Consider the following 25,211-nt stretch of genomic DNA (forward strand, 5'->3'; position numbering starts at 1 on the left):
ATGCGCAGTGGTCAACGCGGCACTCTCTAGCTGCAAAGAGCACTTTTTACTATGCACACCCAACCAGAGTGACGGGAGGAGCACATTTCAGAAAACGTGCTCAGGTCGTCGAGAAAATGCGATTTAAGCAATAAAATTAAAAATGCACTTAAAACCTAAACCAAACGTTGCAGGTGGTTATTTCTTCATGCGCAGTGGTCAACGCGGCACTCTCTAGCTGCCAAGAGCACTTCTTACTATGCGCACCCAACCAGAGTGACGGGAGGAGCACATTTCAGAAAACGTGCTCAGCTCGTCGAGAAAATGCAATTTAAGCAATAAAATTAAAAATGCACCTAAAACCTAAACCAAACGTTACAGGTGGTTATTTCTTCATGCGCAGTGGTCAACGCGGCACTCTCTAGCTGCCAAGAGCACTTTTTACTATGCGCACCCAACCAGAGTGACGGGAGGAGCACATTTCAGAAAACGTGCTCAGCTCGTCGAAAAAATGCGATTCAAGCAATAAAATTAAAAATGCACCCAAAACCTAAACCAAACGTTGCAGGTGGTTATTTCTTCATGCGCAGTGGTCAACGCAGCACTCTCTAGCTGCCAAGAGAACTTTTTACTATGCGCACCCAACCAGAGTGACGGGAGGAGCACATTTCAGAAAACGTGCTCAGCTCGTCGAGAAAATGCGATTTAAGCAATGAAATTAAAAATGCACCTAAAACCTAAACCAAACGTTGCAGGTGGTTATTTCTTCATGCGCAATGGTCAACGCGGCACTCTCTAGCTGCCAAGAGCACTTTTTACGATGCGCACCCAACCAGAGTGACGGGAGGAGCACATTTCAGAAAACGTGCTCAGCTCGTCCAGAAAATGCGATTTAGGCAATAAAATTAAAAATGCACCTAAAACCTAAACCAAACGTTGCAGGTGGTTATTTCTTCATGCGCAGTGGTCAACGCGGCACTCTCTAGCTGCCAAGAGCACTTTTTACTATGCGCACCCAACCAGAGTGACGGGAGGAGCACATTTCAGAAAACGTGCTCAGCTCGTCGAGAAAATGCGATTTAAGCAATAAAATTAAAAATGCACCCAAAACCTAAACCACACGTTGCAGATGGTCATTTCTTCATGCGCAGTGGTCAACGCGGCACTCTCTAGCTGCCAAGAGCACTTTTTACTATGCGCACCCAACCAGAGTGACGGGAGGAGCACATTTCAGAAAACGTGCTCAGCTCGTTGAGAAAATGCGATTTAAGCAATAAAATTAAAAATGCACCCAAAACCTAAACCACACGTTGCAGATGGTTATTTCTTCATGCGCAGTGGTCAACGCGGCACTCTCTAGCTGCCAAGAGCACTTTTTACTATGCGCACCCAACCAGAGTGACGGGAGGAGCACATTTCAGAAAACGTGCTCAGCTCGTCGAGAAAATGCGATTTAAGCAATAAAATTAAAAATGCACCTAAAACCTAAACCAAACGTTGCAGGTGGTTATTTCTTCATGCGCAGTGGTCAACGCGGCACTCTCTAGCTGCCAAGAGCACTTTTTACTGTGCGCACCCAACCAGAGTGACGGGAGGAGCACATTTCAGAAAACGTGCTCAGCTCGTCGAGAAAATGCGATTTAACCAATAAAATTAAAAATGCACCCAAAACCTAAACCAAACGTTGCAGATGGTCATTTCTTCATGCGCAGTGGTCAACGCGGCACTCTCTAGCTGCCAAGAGCACTTTTTACTAGGCGCACCCAACCAGAGTGACGGGAGGAGCACATTTCAGAAAACGTGCTCAGCTGGTCGAGAAAATGCGATTTAAGCAATACAATTAAAAATGCACCTAAAACATAAACCAAACGTTGCAGGTGGTTATTTCTTCATGCGCAGCAGTCAACGCGGCACTCTCTAGCTGCCAAGAGCACTTTTTACTATGCGCACCCAACCAGAGTGACGGGAGGAGCACATTTCAGAAAACGTGCTCAGCTCGTCGAGAAAATGCGATTTAAGCAATAAAATTAAAAATGCACCCAAAACCTAAACCACACGTTGCAGATGGTCATTTCTTCATGCGCAGTGGTCAACGCGGCACTCTCTAGCTGCCAAGAGCACTTTTTACTATGCGCACCCAACCAGAGTGACGGGAGGAGCACATTTCAGAAAACGTGCTCAGCTCGTTGAGAAAATGCGATTTAAGCAATAAAATTAAAAATGCACCCAAAACCTAAACCACACGTTGCAGATGGTTATTTCTTCATGCGCAGTGGTCAACGCGGCACTCTCTAGCTGCCAAGAGCACTTTTTACTATGCGCACCCAACCAGAGTGACGGGAGGAGCACATTTCAGAAAACGTGCTCAGCTCGTCGAGAAAATGCGATTTAAGCAATAAAATTAAAAATGCACCTAAAACCTAAACCAAACGTTGCAGGTGGTTATTTCTTCATGCGCAGTGGTCAACGCGGCAGTCTCTAGCTGCCAAGAGCACTTTTTACTGTGCGCACCCAACCAGAGTGACGGGAGGAGCACATTTCAGAAAACGTGCTCAGCTCGTCGAGAAAATGCGATTTAACCAATAAAATTAAAAATGCACCCAAAACCTAAACCAAACGTTGCAGATGGTCATTTCTTCATGCGCAGTGGTCAACGCGGCACTCTCTAGCTGCCAAGAGCACTTTTTACTAGGCGCACCCAACCAGAGTGACGGGAGGAGCACATTTCAGAAAACGTGCTCAGCTGGTCGAGAAAATGCGATTTAAGCAATACAATTAAAAATGCACCTAAAACCTAAACCAAACGTTGCAGGTGGTTATTTCTTCATGCGCAGCAGTCAACGCGGCACTCTCTAGCTGCCAAGCGCACTTTTTACTATGCGCACCCAACCAGAGTGACGGGAGGAGCACATTTCAGAAAACGTGCTCAGCTCGTCGAGAAAATGCGATTTAAGCAATAAAATAAAAAATGCACCTAAAACCTAAACCAAACGTTGCAGGTGGTTATTTCTTCATGCGCAGCGGTCAACGCGGCACTCTCTAGCTGCCAAGAGCACTTTTTACTGTGCGCACCCAACCAGAGTGACGGGAGGAGCACATTTCAGAAAACGTGCTCAGCTCGTCGAGAAAATGCGATTTAAGCAATAAAATAAAAAATGCACCTAAAACCTAAACCAAACGTTGCAGGTGGTTATTTCTTCATGCGCAGTGGTCAACGCGGCACTCTCTAGCTGCCAAGAGCACTTTTTACTATGCACACCCAACCAGAGTGACGGGAGGAGCACATTTCAGAAAACGTGCTCAGCTCGTCGAGAAAATGCGATTTAAGCAATAAAATTAAAAATACACCCAAAACCTAAACCAAACGTTGCAGGTGGTTATTTCTTCATGCGCAGTGGTCAACGCGGCACTCTCTAGCTGCCAAGAGCACTTTTTACTATGTGCACCCAACCAGAGTGACGGGAGGAGCACATTTCAGAAAACGTGCTCAGCTAGTCGAGAAAATGCGATTTAAGCAATAAAATTAAAAATGCACCTAAAACCTAAACCAAACGTTGCAGGTGGTTATTTCTTCATGCGCAATGGTCAACGCGGCACTCTCTAGCTGCCAAGAGCACTTTTTACTATGCGCACCCAACCAGAGTGACGGGAGGAGCACATTTCAGAAAACGTGCTCAGCTCGTCCAGAAAATGCGATTTAAGCAATAAAATTAAAAATGCACCCAAAACCTAAACCAAACGTTGCAGGTGGTTATTTCTTCATGCGCAGTGGTCAACGCCGCACTCTCTAGCTGCCAAGAGCACTTTTTTACTATGCGCACCCAACCAGAGTGACGGGAGGAGCACATTTCAGAAAACGTGCTCAGCTCGTCGAGAAAATGCGGTTTAAGCAATAAAATTAAAAATGCACCTAAAACCTAAACCAAACGTTGCAGGTGGTTATTTCTTCATGCGCAGCAGTCAACGCGGCACTCTTTAGCTGCCAAGAGCACCTTTTACTATGCGCACCCAACCAGAGTGACGGGAGGAGCACATTTCAGAAAACGTGCTCAGCTCGTCGAGAAAATGCGATTTAAGCAATAAAATTAAAAATGCACCTAAAACCTAAACCAAACGTTGCAGATGGTCATTTCTTCATGCGCAGTGGTCAACGCGGCACTCTCTAGCTGCCAAGAGCACTTTTTACAATGCGCACCCAACCAGAGTGACGGGAGGAGCACATTTCAGAAAACGTGCTCAGCTCGTCGAGAAAATGCGATTTAAGCAATAAAATTAAAAATGCACCTAAAACCTAAACCAAACGTTGCAGGTGGTTATTTCTTCATGCGCAGTGGTCAACGCGGCACTCTCTAGCTGCCAAGAGCACTTTTTACTATGCGCACCCAACCAGAGTGACGGGAGGAGCACATTTCAGAAAACGTGCTCAGCTCGTCGAGAAAATGCGATTTAAGCAATAAAATTAAAAATGCACCTAAAATCTAAACCAAACGTTGCAGGTGGTTATTTCTTCATGCGCAGCAGTCAACGCGGCACTCTCTAGCTGCCAAGAGCACTTTTTACTATGCGCACCCAACCAGAGTGACGGGAGGAGCACATTTCAGAAAACGTGCTCAGCTCGTCGAGAAAATGCGATTTAAGCAATAAAATTAAAAATGCACCTAAAACCTAAACCAAACGTTGCAGGTGGTTATTTCTTCATGCGCAGTGGTCAACGCCGCACTCTCTAGCTGCCAAGAGCACTTTTTACTATGCGCACCCAACCAGAGTGACGGGAGGAGCACATTTCAGAAAACGTGCTCAGCTCGTCGAGAAAATGCGATTTAAGCTATAAAATTAAAAATGCACCCAAAACCTAAACCAAACGTGTCAGATGGTCATTTCTTCATGCGCAGTGGTCAACGCGGAACTCTCTAGCTGCCAAGAGCACTTTTTACTATGCGCACCCAACCAGAGTGACGGGAGGAGCACATTTCAGAAAACGTGCTCAGCTCGACGAGAAAATGCGATTTAAGCAATAAAATTAAAAATGCACCCAAACCCTAAACCAAACGTTGCAGGTGGTTATTTCTTCATGCGCAGTGGTCAACGCGGCACTCTCTAGCTGCCAAGAGCACTTTTTACTATGCGCACCCAACCAGAGTGACGGGAGGAGCACATTTCAGAAAACGTGCTCAGCTCGTCGAGAAAATGCGATTTAAGCAATAAAATTAAAAATGCACCTAAAACCTAAACCAAACGTTGCAGGTGGTTATTTCTTCATGCGCAATGGTCAACGCGGCACTCTCTAGCTGCCAAGAGCACTTTTTACTATGCGCACCCAACCAGAGTGACGGGGGGAGCACATTTCAGAAAACGTGGTCAGCTCGTCGAGAAAATGCGATTTAAGCAATAAAATTAAAAATGCACCTAAAACCTAAACCACACGTTGCAGGTGGTTATTTCTTCATGCGCAGTGGTCAACGCGGCACTCTCTAGCTGCCAAGAGCACTTTTTACTATGCGCACCCAACCAGAGTGAAGGGAGGAGCACATTTCAGAAAACGTGCTCAGCTCGTCGAGAAAATGCGATTTAAGCAATAAAATTAAAAATGCACCCAAAACCTAAACCACACGTTGCAGATGGTCATTTCTTCATGCGCAGTGGTCAACGCGGCACTCTCTAGCTGCCAAGAGCACTTTTTACTATGCGCACCCAACCAGAGTGACGGGAGGAGCACATTTCAGAAAACGTGCTCAGCTCGTCGAGAAAATGCGATTTAAGCAATAAAATTAAAAATGCACCCAAATCCAAAACCAAACGTTGCAGATGGTCATTTCTTCATGCGCAGTGGTCAACGCGGCACTCTCTAGCTGCCAAGAGCACTTTTTACTATGCGCACCCAACCAGAGTGACGGGAGGAGCACATTTCAGAAAACGTGCTCAGCTCGTCCAGAAAATGCGATTTAAGCAATAAAATTAGAAATGCACCCAAAACCTAAACCAAACGTTGCAGGTGGTTATTTCTTCATGCGCAGTGGTCAACGCGGCACTCTCTAGCTGCCAAGAGCACTTTTTACTATGCGCACCCAACCAGAGTGACAGGAGGAGCACATTTCAGAAAACGTGCTCAGCTCGTCGAGAAAATGCGATTTAAGCAATAAAATGAAAAATGCACCTAAAACCTAAACCAAACGTTGCAGGTGGTTATTTCTTCATGCGCAGTGGTCAACGCGGCACTCTCTAGCTGCCAAGAGCACTTTTTACTATGCGCACCCAACCAGAGTGATGGGAGGAACACATTTCAGAAAACGTGCTCAGCTCGTCGAGAAAATGCGATTTAAGCAATAAAATTAAAAATGCACCTAAAACCTAAACCAAACGTTGCAGGTGGTTATTTCTTCATGCGCAGTGGTCAACGCGGCACTCTCTAGCTGCCAAGAGCACTTTTTACTATGCGCACCCAACCAGAGTGACGGGAGGAGCACATTTCAGAAAACGTGCTCAGCTCGTCGAGAAAATGCGATTTAAGCAATAAAATTAAAAATGCACCCAAAACCTAAACCAAACGTTGCAGATGGTCATTTCTTCATGCGCAGTGGTCAATGCGGCACTCTCTAGCTGCCAAGAGCACTTTTTACTATGCGCACCCAACCAGAGTGACGGGAGGAGCACATTTCAGAAAACGTGCTCATCTCGACGAGAAAATGCGATTTAAGCAATAAAATTAAAAATGCACCTAAAACCTAAACCAAACGTTGCAGGTGGTTATTTCTTCATGCGCAATGGTCAACGCGGCACTCTCTAGCTGCCAAGAGCACTTTTTACTATGCGCACCCAACCAGAGTGACGGGAGGAGCACATTTCAGAAAACGTGCTCAGCTCGTCCAGAAAATGCGATTTAAGCAATAAAATTAAAAATGCACCCAAAACCTAAACCAAACGTTGCAGGTGGTTATTTCTTCATGCGCAGTGGTCAACGCCGCACTCTCTAGCTGCCAAGAGCACTTTTTTACTATGCCCACCCAACCAGAGTGACGGGAGGAGCACATTTCAGAAAACGTGCTCAGCTCGTCGAGAAAATGCGGTTTAAGCAATAAAATTAAAAATTCACCTAAAACCTAAACCAAACGTTGCAGGTGGTTATTTCTTCATGCGCAGCAGTCAACGCGGCACTCTCTAGCTGCCAAGAGCACCTTTTACTATGCGCACCCAACCAGAGTGACGGGAGGAGCACATTTCAGAAAACGTGCTCAGCTCGTCGAGAAAATGCGATTTAAGCAATAAAATTAAAAATGCACCTAAAACCTAAACCAAACGTTGCAGATGGTCATTTCTTCATGCGCAGTGGTCAACGCGGCACTCTCTAGCTGCCAAGAGCACTTTTTACTATGCGCACCCAACCAGAGTGACGGGAGGAGCACATTTCAGAAAACGTGCTCAGCTCGTCGAGAAAATGCGATTTAAGCAATAAAATTAAAAATGCACCTAAAACCTAAACCAAACGTTGCAGGTTGTTATTTCTTCATGCGCAGTGGTCAACGCGGCACTCTCTAGCTGCCAAGAGCACTTTTTACTATGCGCACCCAACCAGAGTGACGGGAGGAGCACATTTCAGAAAACGTGCTCAGCTCGTCGAGAAAATGCGATTTAAGCAATAAAATTAAAAATGCACCTAAAATCTAAACCAAACGTTGCAGGTGATTATTTCTTCATGCGCAGCAGTCAACGCGGCACTCTCTAGCTGCCAAGAGCACTTTTTACTATGCGCACCCAACCAGAGTGACGGGAGGAGCACATTTCAGAAAACGTGCTCAGCTCGTCGAGAAAATGCGATTTAAGCAATAAAATTAAAAATGCACCTAAAACCTAAACCGAAGGCTGCATATGGTCATTTCTTCATGCGCAGTTGTCAACGCGGCACTCTATAGCTGCCAAGAGGACTTTTTACTATGCGCACCCAACCAGAGTGACGGGAGGAGCACATTCCAGAAAACGTGCTCAGCTCGTCGAGAAAATGCGATTTAAGCAATAAAATTAAAAATGCACCTAAAACCTAAACCAAACGTTGCAGGTGGTTATTTCTTCATGCGCAGCAGTCAACGCGGCACTCTCTAGCTGCCAAGAGCACCTTTTACTATGCGCACCCAACCAGAGTGACGGGAGGAGCACATTTCAGAAAACGTGCTCAGCTCGTCGAGAAAATGCGATTTAAGCAATAAAATTAAAAATGCACCTAAAACCTAAACCAAACGTTGCAGATGGTCATTTCTTCATGCGCAGTGGTCAACGCGGCACTCTCTAGCTGCCAAGAGCACTTTTTACTATGCGCACCCAACCAGAGTGACGGGAGGAGCACATTTCGGAAAACGTGCTCAGCTCGTCGAGAAAATGCGATTTAAGCAATAAAATTAAAAATGCACCTAAAACCTAAACCAAACGTTGCAGGTGGTTATTTCTTCATGCGCAGTGGTCAACGCGGCACTCTCTAGCTGCCAAGAGCACTTTTTACTATGCGCACCCAACCAGAGTGACGGGAGGAGCACATTTCAGAAAACGTGCTCAGCTCGTCGAGAAAATGCGATTTAAGCAATAAAATTAAAAATGCACCTAAAATCTAAACCAAACGTTGCAGGTGGTTATTTCTTCATGCGCAGCAGTCAACGCGGCACTCTCTAGCTGCCAAGAGCACTTTTTACTATGCGCACCCAACCAGAGTGACGGGAGGAGCACATTTCAGAAAACGTGCTCAGCTCGTCGAGAAAATGCGATTTAAGCAATAAAATAAAAAATGCACCTAAAACCTAAACCAAACGTTGCAGGTGGTTATTTCTTCATGCGCAGTGGTCAACGCGGCACTCTCTAGCTGCCAAGAGCACTTTTTACTATGCACACCCAACCAGAGTGACGGGAGGAGCACATTTCAGAAAACGTGCTCAGCTCGTAGAGAAAATGCGATTTAAGCAATAAAATTAAAAAATACACCCAAAACCTAAACCAAACGTTGCAGGTGGTTATTTCTTCATGCGCAGTGGTCAACGCGGCACTCTCTACCTGCCAAGAGCACTTTTTACTATGTGCACCCAACCAGAGTGACGGGAGGAGCACATTTCAGAAAACGTGCTCAGCTCGTCGAGAAAATGCGATTTAAGCAATAAAATTAAAAATGCACCTAAAACCTAAACCAAACGTTGCAGGTGGTTATTTCTTCATGCGCAATGGTCAACGCGGCACTCTCTAGCTGCCAAAAGCACTTTTTACTATGCGCACCCAACCAGAGTGACGGGAGGAGCACATTTCAGAAAACGTGCTCAGCTCGTCCAGAAAATGCGATTTAAGCATTAAATATAAAATGCACCCAAAACCTAAACCAAACGTTGCAGGTGGTTATTTCTTCATGCGCAGTGGTCAACGCCGCACTCTCTAGCTGCCAAGAGCACTTTTTTACTATGCGCACCCAACCAGAGTGACGGGAGGAGCACATTTCAGAAAACGTGCTCAGCTCGTCGAGAAAATGCGATTTAAGCAATAAAATTAAAAATGCACCTAAAACCTAAACCAAACGTTGCAGGTGGTTATTTCTTCATGCGCAGCAGTCAACGCGGCACTCTCTAGCTGCCAAGAGCACCTTTTACTATGCGCACCCAACCAGAGTGACGGGAGGAGCACATTTCAGAAAACGTGCTCAGCTCGTCGAGAAAATGCGATTTAAGCAATAAAATTAAAAATACACCCAAAACCTAAACCAAACGTTGCAGGTGGTTATTTCTTCATGCGCAGTGGTCAACGCGGCACTCTCTAGCTGCCAAGAGCACTTTTTACTATGTGCACCCAACCAGAGGGACGGGAGGAGCACATTTCAGAAAACGTGCTCAGCTCGTCGAGAAAATGCGATTTAAGCAATAAAATTAAAAATGCACCTAAAACCTAAACCAAACGTTGCAGGTGGTTATTTCTTCATGCGCAATGGTCAACGCGGCACTCTCTAGCTGCCAAGAGCACTTTTTACTATGCGCACCCAACCAGAGTGACGGGAGGAGCACATTTCAGAAAACGTGCTCAGCTCGTCCAGAAAATGCGATTTAAGCAATAAAATTAAAAATGCACCCAAAACCTAAACCAAACGTTGCAGGTGGTTATTTCTTCATGCGCAGTGGTCAACGCCGCACTCTCTAGCTGCCAAGAGCACTTTTTTACTATGTGCACCCAACCAGAGTGACGGGAGGAGCACATTTCAGAAAACGTGCTCAGCTCGTCGAGAAAATGCGATTTAAGCAATAAAATTAAAAATGCACCTAAAACCTAAACCAAACGTTGCAGGTGGTTATTTCTTCATGCGCAGCAGTCAACGCGGCACTCTCTAGCTGCCAAGAGCACCTTTTACTATGCGCACCCAACCAGAGTGACGGGAGGAGCACATTTCAGAAAACGTGCTCAGCTCGTCGAGAAAATGCGATTTAAGCAATAAAATTAAAAATGCACCTAAAACCTAAACCAAACGTTGCAGATGGTTATTTCTTCATGCGCAGTGGTCAACGCGGCACTCTCTAGCTGCCAAGAGCACTTTTTACTATGTGCACCCAACCAGAGTGACGGGAGGAGCACATTTCAGAAAACGTGCTCAGCTCGTCGAGAAAATGCGATTTAAGCAATAAAATTAAAAATGCACATAAAACCTAAACCAAACGTTGCAGATGGTCATTTCTTCATGCGCAGTGGTCAACGCGGCACTCTCTAGCTGCCAAGAGCACTTTTTACTATGCGCACCCAACCAGAGTGACGGGAGGAGCACATTTCGGAAAACGTGCTCAGCTCGTCGAGAAAATGCGATTTAAGCAATAAAATTAAAAATGCACCTAAAACCTAAACCAAACGTTGCAGGTGGTTATTTCTTCGTGCGCAGTGGTCAACGCGGCACTCTCTAGCTGCCAAGAGCACTTTTTACTATGCGCACCCAACCAGAGTGACGGGAGGAGCACATTTCAGAAAACGTGCTCAGCTTGTCGAGAAAATGCGATTTAAGCAATAAAATTAAAAATGCACCTAAAATCTAAACCAAACGTTGCAGGTGGTTATTTCTTCATGCGCAGCAGTCAACGCGGCACTCTCTAGCTGCCAAGAACACTTTTTACTATGCGCACCCAACCAGAGTGACGGGAGGAGCACATTTCAGAAAACGTGCTCAGCTCGTCGAGAAAATGCGATTTAAGCAATAAAATAAAAAATGCACCTAAAACCTAAACCAAACGTTGCAGGTGGTTATTTCTTCATGCGCAGTGGTCAACGCGGCACTCTCTAGCTGCCAAGAGCACTTTTTACTATGCACACCCAACCAGAGTGACGGGAGGAGCACATTTCAGAAAACGTGCTCAGCTCGTCGAGAAAATGCGATTTAAGCAATAAAATTAAAAATACACCCAAAACCTAAACCAAACGTTGCAGGTGGTTATTTCTTCATGCGCAGTGGTCAACGCGGCACTCTCTACCTGCCAAGAGCACTTTTTACTATGTGCACCCAACCAGAGTGACGGGAGGAGCACATTTCAGAAAACGTGCTCAGCTCGTCGAGAAAATGCGATTTAAGCAATAAAATTAAAAATGCACCTAAAACCTAAACCAAACGTTGCAGGTGGTTATTTCTTCATGCGCAATGGTCAACGCGGCACTCTCTAGCTGCCAAAAGCACTTTTTACTATGCGCACCCAACCAGAGTGACGGGAGGAGCACATTTCAGAAAACGTGCTCAGCTCGTCCAGAAAATGCGATTTAAGCATTAAATATAAAATGCACCCAAAACCTAAACCAAACGTTGCAGGTGGTTATTTCTTCATGCGCAGTGGTCAACGCCGCACTCTCTAGCTGCCAAGAGCACTTTTTTACTATGCGCACCCAACCAGAGTGACGGGAGGAGCACATTTCAGAAAACGTGCTCAGCTCGTCGAGAAAATGCGATTTAAGCAATAAAATTAAAAATGCACCTAAAACCTAAACCAAACGTTGCAGGTGGTTATTTCTTCATGCGCAGCAGTCAACGCGGCACTCTCTAGCTGCCAAGAGCACCTTTTACTATGCGCACCCAACCAGAGTGACGGGAGGAGCACATTTCAGAAAACGTGCTCAGCTCGTCGAGAAAATGCGATTTAAGCAATAAAATTAAAAATACACCCAAAACCTAAACCAAACGTTGCAGGTGGTTATTTCTTCATGCGCAGTGGTCAACGCGGCACTCTCTAGCTGCCAAGAGCACTTTTTACTATGTGCACCCAACCAGAGTGACGGGAGGAGCACATTTCAGAAAACGTGCTCAGCTCGTCGAGAAAATGCAATTTAAGCAATAAAATTAAAAATGCACCTAAAACCTAAACCAAACGTTGCAGGTGGTTATTTCTTCATGCGCAATGGTCAACGCGGCACTCTCTAGCTGCCAAGAGCACTTTTTACTATGCGCACCCAACCAGAGTGACGGGAGGAGCACATTTCAGAAAACGTGCTCATCTCGTCCAGAAAATGCGATTTGAGCAATAAAATTAAAAATGCACCCAAAACCTAAACCAAACGTTGCAGGTGGTTATTTCTTCATGCGCAGTGGTCAACGCCGCACTCTCTAGCTGCCAAGAGCACTTTTTTACTATGCGCACCCAACCAGAGTGACGGGAGGAGCACATTTCAGAAAACGTGCTCAGCTCGTCGAGAAAATGCGATTTAAGCAATAAAATTAAAAATGCACCTAAAACCTAAACCAAACGTTGCAGGTGGTTATTTCTTCATGCGCAGCAGTCAACGCGGCACTCTCTAGCTGCCAAGAGCACCATTTACTATACGCACCCAACCAGAGTGACGGGAGGAGCACATTTCAGAAAACGTGCTCAGCTCGTCGAGAAAATGCGATTTAAGCAATAAAATTAAAAATGCACCTAAAACCTAAACCAAACGTTGCAGATGGTTATTTCTTCATGCGCAGTGGTCAACGCGGCACTCTCTAGCTGCCAAGAGCACTTTTTACTATGTGCACCCAACCAGAGTGACGGGAGGAGCACATTTCAGAAAACGTGCTCAGCTCGTCGAGAAAATGCGATTTAAGCAATAAAATTAAAAATGCACCTAAAACCTAAACCAAACGTTGCAGGTGGTTATTTCTTCATGCGCAATGGTCAACGCGGCACTCTCTAGCTGCCAAGAGCACTTTTTACTATGCGCACCCACCCAGAGTGACGGGAGGAGCACATTTCAGAAAACGTGCTCAGCTCGTCCAGAAAATGCGATTTAAGCAATAAAATTAAAAATGCACCCAAAACCTAAACCAAACGTTGCAGGTGGTTATTTCTTCATGCGCAGTGGTCAACGCCGCACTCTCTAGCTGCCAAGAGCACTTTTTTACTATGCGCACCCAACCAGAGTGACGGGAGGAGCACATTTCAGAAAACGTGCTCAGCTCGTCGAGAAAATGCGATTTAAGCAATAAAATTAAAAATGCACCTAAAACCTAAACCAAACGTTGCAGGTGGTTATTTCTTCATGCGCAGCAGTCAACGCGGCACTCTCTAGCTGCCAAGAGCACCTTTTACTATGCGCACCCAACCAGAGTGACGGGAGGAGCACATTTCAGAAAACGTGCTCAGCTCGTCGAGAAAATGCGATTTAAGCAATAAAATTAAAAATACACCCAAAACCTAAACCAAACGTTGCAGGTGGTTATTTCTTCATGCGCAGTGGTCAACGCGGCACTCTCTAGCTGCCAAGAGCACTTTTTACTATGTGCACCCAACCAGAGTGACGGGAGGAGCACATTTCAGAAAACGTGCTCAGCTCGTCGAGAAAATGCGATTTAAGCAATAAAATTAAAAATGCACCTAAAACCTAAACCAAACGTTGCAGGTGGTTATTTCTTCATGCGCAATGGTCAACGCGGCACTCTCTAGCTGCCAAGAGCACTTTTTACTATGCGCACCCAACCAGAGTGACGGGAGGAGCACATTTCAGAAAACGTGCTCAGCTCGTCCAGAAAATGCGATTTAAGCAATAAAATTAAAAATGCACCCAAAACCTAAACCAAACGTTGCAGGTGGTTATTTCTTCATGCGCAGTGGTCAACGCCGCACTCTCTAGCTGCCAAGAGCACTTTTTTACTATGCGCACCCAACCAGAGTGACGGGAGGATCACATTTCAGAAAACGTGCTAAGCTCGTCGAGAAAATGCGATTTAAGCAATAAAATTAAAAATGCACCTAAAACCTAAACCAAACGTTGCAGGTGGTTATTTCTTCATGCGCAGCAGTCAACGCGGCACTCTCTAGCTGCCAAGAGCACCTTTTACTATGCGCACCCAACCAGAGTGACGGGAGGAGCACATTTCAGAAAACGTGCTCAGCTCGTCGAGAAAATGCGATTTAAGCAATAAAATTAAAAATGCACCTAAAATCTAAACCAAACGTTGCAGGTGGTTATTTCTTCATGCGCAGCAGTCAACGCGGCACTCTCTAGCTGCCAAGAGCACTTTTTACTATGCGCACCCAACCAGAGTGACGGGAGGAGCACATTTCAGAAAACGTGCTCAGCTCGTCGAGAAAATGCGATTTAAGCAATAAAATTAAAACTGCACCCAAAACCTAAACCAAACGTTGCAGATGGTCATTTCTTCATGCGCAGTGCTCAACGCGGCACTCTCTAGCTGCCAAGAGCACTTTTTACTATGCACACCCAACCAGAGTGACGGGAGGAGCACATTTCAGAAAACGTGCTCAGCTCGTCGAGAAAATGCGATTTAAGCAATTAAATTAAAAATGCACCTAAAACCTAAACCAAACGCTGCAGATGGTCATTTCTTCATGCGCAGTGGTCAACGCGGCGCTCTCTAGCTGCCAAGAGCACTTTTTACTTTTTACTATGCGCACACAACCAGAGTGACGGGAGGAGCACATTTCAGAAAACGTGCTCAGCTCGTCGAGAAAATGCGATTTAAGCAATAAAATTAAAAATGCACCCAAAACATAACCAAACGTTGCAGGTGGTTATTTCTTCATGCGCAGTGGTTAACGCGGCACTCTCTAGCTGCCAAGAGCACTTTTTACTATGCACACCCAACCAGAGTGACGGGAGGAGCACATTTCAGAAAACGTGCTCAGCTCGTCCAGAAAATGCGATTTAAGCAATGAAATTAGAAATGCACCTAAAACCTAAACCAAACGTTGCAGATGGTCATTTCTTCATGCGCAGTGGTCAACGCGGCACTCTCTAGCTGCCAAGAGCACTTTTTACTATGCGCACCCAACCAGAGTGACGGGAGGAGTGCATTTCAGAAAACGTGCTCAGCTCGACGAGAAAATGCGATTTAAGCAATAAAATTAAAAATGCACCCAAAACCTAAACCAAACGTTGCAGGTGGTTATTTCTTCATGCGCAGTGGTCAACGCGGCACTCTCTAGCTGCCAAGAGCACTTTTTACTATGCGCACCCAACCAGAGTGACGGGAGGAGCACATTTCAGAAAACATGCTCAGCTCGTCGAGAAAATGCGATTTAAGCAATAAAATTAAAAATGTACCTAAAACCTAAACCAAAAGTTGCAGTTGGTTATTTCTTCATGCGCAGCAGTCAACGCGGCACTCTCTAGCTGCCGAGAGCACTTTTTACTATGCGCACCCAACCAGAGTGACGGGAGGAGCACATTTCAGAAAACGTGCTCAGCTCGTCGAGAAAATGCGATTTAAGCAATAAAATTAAAAATGCACCTAAAACCTAAACCAAGCGCTGCAGATGGTCATTTCTTCATGCGCAGTGGTCAACGCGGCACTCTCTAGCTGCCAAGAACACTTTTTACTATAAACACCCAACCAGAGTGACGGGAGGAGCACATTCCAGAAAACGTGCTCAGCTCGTCGAGAAAATGCGATTTAAGCAATAAAATTAAAAATGCACCCAAAACCTAAACCAAACGTTGCAGGTGGTTATTTCTTCATGCGCAGTGGTCAACGCCGCACTCTCTAGCTGCCAAGAGCACTTTTTTACTATGCGCACCCAACCAGAGTGACGGGAGGAGCACATTTCAGAAAACGTGCTCAGCTCGTCGAGAAAATGCGATTTAAGCAATAAAATTAAAAATGCACCTAAAACCTAAACCAAACGTTGCAGGTGGTTATTTCTTCATGCGCAGCAGTCAACGCCGCACTCTCTAGCTGCCAAAAACACCTTTTACTATGCGCACCCAACCAGAGTGACGGGAGGAGCACATTTCAGAAAACGTGCTCAGCTCGTCGAGAAAATGCGATTTAAGCAATAAAATTAAAAATGCACCTAAAACCTAAACCAAACGTTGCAGATGGTTATTTCTTCATGCGCAGTGGTCAACGCGGCACTCTCTAGCTGCCAAGAGCACTTTTTACTATGTGCACCCAACCAGAGTGACGGGAGGAGCACATTTCAGAAAACGTGCTCAGCTCGTCGAGAAAATGCGATTTAAGCAATAAAATTAAAAATGCACCTAAAACCTAAACCAAACGTTGCAGGTGGTTATTTCTTCATGCGCAATGGTCAACGCGGCACTCTCTAGCTGCCAAAAGCACTTTTTACTATGCGCACCCACCCAGAGTGACGGGAGGAGCACATTTCAGAAAACGTGCTCAGCTCGTCCAGAAAATGCGATTTAAGCAATAAAATTAAAAATGCACCCAAAACCTAAACCAAACGTTGCAGGTGGTTATTTCTTCATGCGCAGTGGTCAACGCCGCACTCTCTAGCTGCCAAGAGCACTTTTTTACTATGCGCACCCAACCAGAGTGACGGGAGGAGCACATTTCAGAAAACGTGCTCAGCTCGTCGAGAAAATGCGATTTAAGCAATAAAATTAAAAATGCACCTAAAACCTAAACCAAACGTTGCAGGTGGTTATTTCTTCATGCGCAGCAGTCAACGCGGCACTCTCTAGCTGCCAAGAGCACCTTTTACTATGCGCACCCAACCAGAGTGACGGGAGGAGCACATTTCAGAAAACGTGCTCAGCTCGTCGAGAAAATGCGATTTAAGCAATAAAATTAAAAATACACCCAAAACCTAAACCAAACGTTGCAGGTGGTTATTTCTTCATGCGCAGTGGTCAACGCGGCACTCTCTAGCTGCCAAGAGCACTTTTTACTATGTGCACCCAACCAGAGTGACGGGAGGAGCACATTTCAGAAAACGTGCTCAGCTCGTCGAGAAAATGCGATTTAAGCAATAAAATTAAAAATGCACCTAAAACCTAAACCAAACGTTGCAGGTGGTTATTTCTTCATGCGCAATGGTCAACGCGGCACTCTCTAGCTGCCAAGAGCACTTTTTACTATGCGCACCCAACCAGAGTGACGGGAGGAGCACATTTCAGAAAACGTGCTAAGCTCGTCGAGAAAATGCGATTTAAGCAATAAAATTAAAAATGCACCTAAAACCTAAACCAAACGTTGCAGGTGGTTATTTCTTCATGCGCAGCAGTCAACGCGGCACTCTCTAGCTGCCAAGAGCACCTTTTACTATGCGCACCCAACCAGAGTGACGGGAGGAGCACATTTCAGAAAACGTGCTCAGCTCGTCGAGAAAATGCGATTTAAGCAATAAAATTAAAAATGCACCTAAAACCTAAACCAAACGTTGCAGATGGTCATTTCTTCATGCGCAGTGGTCAACGCGGCACTCTCTAGCTGCCAAGAGCACTTTTTACTATGCGCACCCAACCAGAGTGACGGGAGGAGCACATTTCAGAAAACGTGCTCAGCTCGTCGAGAAAATGCGATTTAAGCAATAAAATTAAAAATGCACCTAAAATCTAAACCAAACGTTGCAGGTGGTTATTTCTTCATGCGCAGCAGTCAACGCGGCACTCTCTAGCTGCCAAGAGCACTTTTTACTATGCGCACCCAACCAGAGTGACGGGAGGAGCACATTTCAGAAAACGTGCTCAGCTCGTCGAGAAAATGCGATTTAAGCAATAAAATTAAAACTGCACCCAAAACCTAAACCAAACGTTGCAGATGGTCATTTCTTCATGCGCAGTGCTCTACGCGGCACTCTCTAGCTGCCAAGAGCACTTTTTACTATGCACACCCAACCAGAGTGACGGGAGGAGCACCTTTCAGAAAACGTGCTCAGCTCGTCGAGAAAATGCGATTTAAGCAATTAAATTAAAAATGCACCTAAAACCTAAACCAAACGCTGCAGATGGTCATTTCTTCATGCGCAGTGGTCAACGCGGCGCTCTCTAGCTGCCAAGAGCACTTTTTACTTTTTACTATGCGCACACAACCAGAGTGACGGGAGGAGCACATTTCAGAAAACGTGCTCAGCTCGTCGAGAAAATGCGATTTAAGCAATAAAATTAAAAATGCACCCAAAACCTAAACCAAACGTTGCAGGTGGTTATTTCTTCGTGCGCAGTGGTCAACGCGGCACTCTCTAGCTGCCAAGAGCACTTTTTACTATGCGCACCCAACCAGAGTGACGGGAGGAGCACATTTCAGAAAACATGCTCAGCTCGTCGAGAAAATGCGATTTAAGCAATAAAATTAAAAATGTACCTAAAACCTAAACCAAAAGTTGCAGTTGGTTATTTCTTCATGCGCAGCAGTCAACGCGGCACTCTCTAGCTGCCGAGAGCACTTTTTACTATGCGCACCCAACCAGAGTGACGGGAGGAGCACATTTCAGAAAACGTGCTCAGCTCGTCGAGAAAATGCGATTTAAGCAATAAAATTAAAAATGCACCTAAAACCTAAACCAAGCGCTGCAGATGGTCATTTCTTCATGCGCAGTGGTCAACGCGGCACTCTCTAGCTGCCAAGAACACTTTTTACTATAAACACCCAACCAGAGTGACGGGAGGAGCACATTCCAGAAAACGTGCTCAGCTCGTCGAGAAAATGCGATTTAAGCAATAAAATTAAAAATGCACCCAAAACCTAAACCAAACGTTGCAGATGGTCATTTCTTCATGTGCAGTGGTCAACGCGGCACTCTCTAGCTGCCAAGAGCACTTTTTACTATGCGCACCCAACCAGAGTGACGGGAGGAGCACATTTAAACGTGCTCAGCTCGTCGAGAAAATGCGATTTAAGCAATAAATTTAAAAATGCACCTAAAACCTAAACCAAACGCTGCAGATGGTCATTTCTTCATGCGCAGTGGTCAACGCGGCACTCTCTAGCTGCCAAGAGCACTTTTTACTATGCACACCCAACCAGAGTGACGGGAGGAGCACATTTCAGAAAACGTGCTCAGCTCGTCCAGACAATGCGATTTAAGCAATAAAATTAAAAATGCACCCAAAACCTAAACCAAACGTTGCAGGTGGTTATTTCTTCATGCGCAGTGGTCAACGCGGCACTCTCTAGCTGCCAAGAGCACTTTTTACTATGCGCACCCAACCAGAGTGACGGGAGGAGCGCATTTCAGAAAACGTGCTCAGCTCGTCAAGAAAATGCGATTTAAGCAATAAAATTAAAAATGCACCTAAAACCTAAACCAAAAGTTGCAGGTGGTTATTTCTTCATGCGCAGCAGTCAACGCGGCACTCTCTAGCTGCCAAGAGCACTTTTTACTATGCGCACCCAACCAGAGTGACAGGAGGAGCACATTTCAGAAAACGTGCTCAGCTCGTCGAGAAAATGCGATTTAAGCAATAAAATTAAAAATGCACCTAAAACCTAAACCAAACGTTGCAGGTGGTTATTTCTTAATGCGCAGTGGTCAACTCGGCACTCTCTAGCTGCCAAGAGCACTTTTTACTATGCGCACCCAACCAGAGTGACGGGAGGAGCACATTTCAGAAAACGTGCTCAGCTCGTCGAGAAAATGCGATTTAAGCAATAAAATTAAAAATGCACCTAAAACCTAAACCAAACGTTGCAGGTGGTTATTTCTTCATGCGCAGTGGTCAACGCGGCACTCTCTAGCTGCCAAGAGCACTTTTTACTATGCGCACCCAACCAGAGTGACGGGAGGAGCACATTTCAGAAAACGTGCTCAGCTCGTCGAGAAAATGCGATTTAAGCAATAAAATTAAAAATGCACCTAAAACCTAAACCAAACGTTGCAGATGGTCATTTCTTAATGCGCAGTGGTCAACGCGGCACTCTCTAGCTGCCAAGAGCACTTTTTACTATGAGCACCCAACCAGAGTGACGGGAGGAGCACATTTCAGAAAACGTGCTCAGCTCGTCGAGAAAATGCGATTTAAGCAATAAAATTAAAAATGCACCTAAAACCTAAACCAAACGTTGCAGGTGGTTATTTCTTCATGCGCAGTGGTCAACGCTGCACTGCGCACCCAACCAGAGTGACGGGAGGAGCACATTTCAGAAAACGTGCTCAGCTCGTCGAGAAAATGCGATTTAAGCAATAAAATTAAAAATGCACCTAAAACCTAAACCAAACGTTGCAGGTGGTTATTTCTTCATGCGCAATGGTCAACGCGGCACTCTCTAGCTGCCAAGAGCACTTTTTACTATGCGCACCCAACCAGAGTGACGGGAGGAGCACATTTCAGAAAACGTGCTAAGCTCGTCGAGAAAATGCGATTTAAGCAATAAAATTAAAAATGCACCTAAAACCTAAACCAAACGTTGCAGGTGGTTATTTCTTCATGCGCAGCAGTCAACGCGGCACTCTCTAGCTGCCAAGAGCACCTTTTACTATGCGCACCCAACCAGAGTGACGGGAGGAGCACATTTCAGAAAACGTGCTCAGCTCGTCGAGAAAATGCGATTTAAGCAATAAAATTAAAAATGCACCTAAAACCTAAACCAAACGTTGCAGATGGTCATTTCTTCATGCGCAGTGGTCAACGCGGCACTCTCTAGCTGCCAAGAGCACTTTTTACTATGCGCACCCAACCAGAGTGACGGGAGGAGCACATTTCAGAAAACGTGCTCAGCTCGTCGAGAAAATGCGATTTAAGCAATAAAATTAAAAATGCACCTAAAATCTAAACCAAACGTTGCAGGTGGTTATTTCTTCATGCGCAGCAGTCAACGCGGCACTCTCTAGCTGCCAAGAGCACTTTTTACTATGCGCACCCAACCAGAGTGACGGGAGGAGCACATTTCAGAAAACGTGCTCAGCTCGTCGAGAAAATGCGATTTAAGCAATAAAATTAAAACTGCACCCAAAACCTAAACCAAACGTTGCAGATGGTCATTTCTTCATGCGCAGTGCTCTACGCGGCACTCTCTAGCTGCCAAGAGCACTTTTTACTATGCACACCCAACCAGAGTGACGGGAGGAGCACATTTCAGAAAACGTGCTCAGCTCGTCGAGAAAATGCGATTTAAGCAATTAAATTAAAAATGCACCTAAAACCTAAACCAAACGCTGCAGATGGTCATTTCTTCATGCGCAGTGGTCAACGCGGCGCTCTCTAGCTGCCAAGAGCACTTTTTACTTTTTACTATGCGCACACAACCAGAGTGACGGGAGGAGCACATTTCAGAAAACGTGCTCAGCTCGTCGAGAAAATGCGATTTAAGCAATAAAATTAAAAATGCACCCAAAACCTAAACCAAACGTTGCAGGTGGTTATTTCTTCGTGCGCAGTGGTCAACGCGGCACTCTCTAGCTGCCAAGAGCACTTTTTACTATGCGCACCCAACCAGAGTGACGGGAGGAGCACATTTCAGAAAACATGCTCAGCTCGTCGAGAAAATGCGATTTAAGCAATAAAATTAAAAATGTACCTAAAACCTAAACCAAAAGTTGCAGTTGGTTATTTCTTCATGCGCAGCAGTCAACGCGGCACTCTCTAGCTGCCGAGAGCACTTTTTACTATGCGCACCCAACCAGAGTGACGGGAGGAGCACATTTCAGAAAACGTGCTCAGCTCGTCGAGAAAATGCGATTTAAGCAATAAAATTAAAAATGCACCTAAAACCTAAACCAAGCGCTGCAGATGGTCATTTCTTCATGCGCAGTGGTCAACGCGGCACTCTCTAGCTGCCAAGAACACTTTTTACTATAAACACCCAACCAGAGTGACGGGAGGAGCACATTCCAGAAAACGTGCTCAGCTCGTCGAGAAAATGCGATTTAAGCAATAAAATTAAAAATGCACCCAAAACCTAAACCAAACGTTGCAGATGGTCATTTCTTCATGTGCAGTGGTCAACGCGGCACTCTCTAGCTGCCAAGAGCACTTTTTACTATGCGCACCCAACCAGAGTGACGGGAGGAGCACATTTAAACGTGCTCAGCTCGTCGAGAAAATGCGATTTAAGCAATAAATTTAAAAATGCACCTAAAACCTAAACCAAACGCTGCAGATGGTCATTTCTTCATGCGCAGTGGTCAACGCGGCACTCTCTAGCTGCCAAGAGCACTTTTTACTATGCACACCCAACCAGAGTGACGGGAGGAGCACATTTCAGAAAACGTGCTCAGCTCGTCCAGACAATGCGATTTAAGCAATAAAATTAAAAATGCACCCAAAACCTAAACCAAACGTTGCAGGTGGTTATTTCTTCATGCGCAGTGGTCAACGCGGCACTCTCTAGCTGCCAAGAGCACTTTTTACTATGCGCACCCAACCAGAGTGACGGGAGGAGCGCATTTCAGAAAACGTGCTCAGCTCGTCAAGAAAATGCGATTTAAGCAATAAAATTAAAAATGCACCTAAAACCTAAACCAAAAGTTGCAGGTGGTTATTTCTTCATGCGCAGCAGTCAACGCGGCACTCTCTAGCTGCCAAGAGCACTTTTTACTATGCGCACCCAACCAGAGTGACAGGAGGAGCACATTTCAGAAAACGTGCTCAGCTCGTCGAGAAAATGCGATTTAAGCAATAAAATTAAAAATGCACCTAAAACCTAAACCAAACGTTGCAGGTGGTTATTTCTTAATGCGCAGTGGTCAACTCGGCACTCTCTAGCTGCCAAGAGCACTTTTTACTATGCGCACCCAACCAGAGTGACGGGAGGAGCACATTTCAGAAAACGTGCTCAGCTCGTCGAGAAAATGCGATTTAAGCAATAAAATTAAAAATGCACCTAAAACCTAAACCAAACGTTGCAGGTGGTTATTTCTTCATGCGCAGTGGTCAACGCGGCACTCTCTAGCTGCCAAGAGCACTTTTTACTATGCGCACCCAACCAGAGTGACGGGAGGAGCACATTTCAGAAAACGTGCTCAGCTCGTCGAGAAAATGCGATTTAAGCAATAAAATTAAAAATGCACCTAAAACCTAAACCAAACGTTGCAGATGGTCATTTCTTAATGCGCAGTGGTCAACGCGGCACTCTCTAGCTGCCAAGAGCACTTTTTACTATGAGCACCCAACCAGAGTGACGGGAGGAGCACATTTCAGAAAACGTGCTCAGCTCGTCGAGAAAATGCGATTTAAGCAATAAAATTAAAAATGCACCCAAAACCTAAACCAAACGTTGCAGGTGGTTATTTCTTCATGCGCAGTGGTCAACGCGGCACTCTCTAGCTGCCAAGAGCACTTTTTACTATGCGCACCCAACCAGAGTGACGGGAGGAGCACATTTCAGAAAACGTGCTCAGCTCGTCGAGAAAATGCGATTTAAGCAATAAAATTAAAAATGCACCTAAAACCTAAACCAAACGTTGCAGGTGGTTATTTCTTCATGCGCAGTGGTCAACGCGGCACTCTCTAGCTGCCAAGAGCACTTTTTACTATGCGCACCCAACCAGAGTGACGGGAGGAGCACAGTTCAGAAAACGTGCTCAGCTCGTCGAGAAAATGCGATTTAAGCAATAAAATTAAAAATGCACCTAAAACCTAAACTAAACGCTGCAGATGGTCATTTCTTCATGCGCAGTGGTCAACGCGGCACTCTCTAGCTGCCAAGAGCACTTTTTACTATACACACCCAACCAGAGTGACAAAAGGAGCACATTCCAGAAAACGTGCTCAGCTCGTCGAGAAAATTTGATTTACGCAATAAAATTAAAAATGCACCTAAAACCTAAACCAAACGTTGCAGGTGGTTATTTCTTCATGCGCAGTGGTCAACGCGGCACTCTCTAGCTGCCAAGAGCAGTTTTTACTATGCGTACCCAACCAGAGTGACGGGAGGAGCACATTTCAAAAAACGTGCTCAGCTCGTCGAGAAAATGCGATTTAAGCAATAAAATTAAAAATGCACCTAAAACCTAAACCAAACGTTGCAGGTGGTTATTTCTTCATGCGCAGCGGTCAACGCGGCACTCTCTAGCTGCCAAGAGCACTTTTTACTATGCGCACCCAACCAGAGTGACGGGAGGAGCACATTTCAGAAAACGTGCTCAGCTCGGCGAGAAAATGCGATTTAAGCAATAAAATTAAAAATGCACCTAAAACCTAAACCAAACGCTGCAGATGGTCATTTCTTCATGCGCAGTGGTCAACGCGGCACTCTCTAGCTGCCAAGAGCACTTTTTACTATGCACACCCAACCAGAGTGACGGGAGGAGCACATTTCAGAAAACGTGCTCAGCTCGTCGAGAAAATTTGATTTACGCAATAAAATTAAAAATGCACCTAAAACCTAAACCAAACGTTGCAGGTGGTTATTTCTTCATCCGCATTGGTCAACGCGGCACTCTCTAGCTGCCAAGAGCACTTTTTACTATGCGCACCCAACCAGAGTGACGGGAGGAGCACATTTCAGAAAACGTGCTCAGCTCGTCGAGAAAATGCGATTTAAGCAATAAAATTAAAAATGCACCTAAAACCTAAACCAAACGTTGCAGGTGGTTATTTCTTCATGCGCAGCGGTCAACGCGGCACTCTCTAGCTGCCAAGAGCACTTTTTACTATGCGCACCCAACCAGAGTGACGGGAGGAGCACATTTCAGAAAACGTGCTCAGCTCGTCGAGAAAATGCGATTTAAGCAATCAAATTAAAAATGCACCCAAAACCTAAACCAAACGTTGCAGGTGGTTATTTCTTCATGCGCAGTGGTCAACGCGGCACTCTCTAGCTGCCAAGAGCAATTTTTACTATGCACACCCAACCAGAGTGACGGGAGGAGCACATTCCAGAAAACGTGCTCAGCTCGTCGAGAAAATGCGATTTAAGCAATCAAATTAAAACTGCACCCAAAACCTAAACCAAACGTTGCAGATGGTCATTTCTTCATGCGCAGTGGTCAACGCGGCACTCTCTAGCTGCCAAGAGCACTTTTTACTATGCACACCCAACCAGAGTGACGGGAGGAGCACATTTCAGAAAACGTGCTCAGCTCGTCGAGAAAATGCGATTTAAGATATAAATTAAAAATGCACCTCAAACCTAAACC

This window comes from Syngnathus scovelli, chromosome 2 (genome assembly GCF_024217435.2).
Source record: "Syngnathus scovelli strain Florida chromosome 2, RoL_Ssco_1.2, whole genome shotgun sequence".
In the NCBI taxonomy this organism is placed as follows: Eukaryota; Metazoa; Chordata; class Actinopteri; order Syngnathiformes; family Syngnathidae; genus Syngnathus; species Syngnathus scovelli.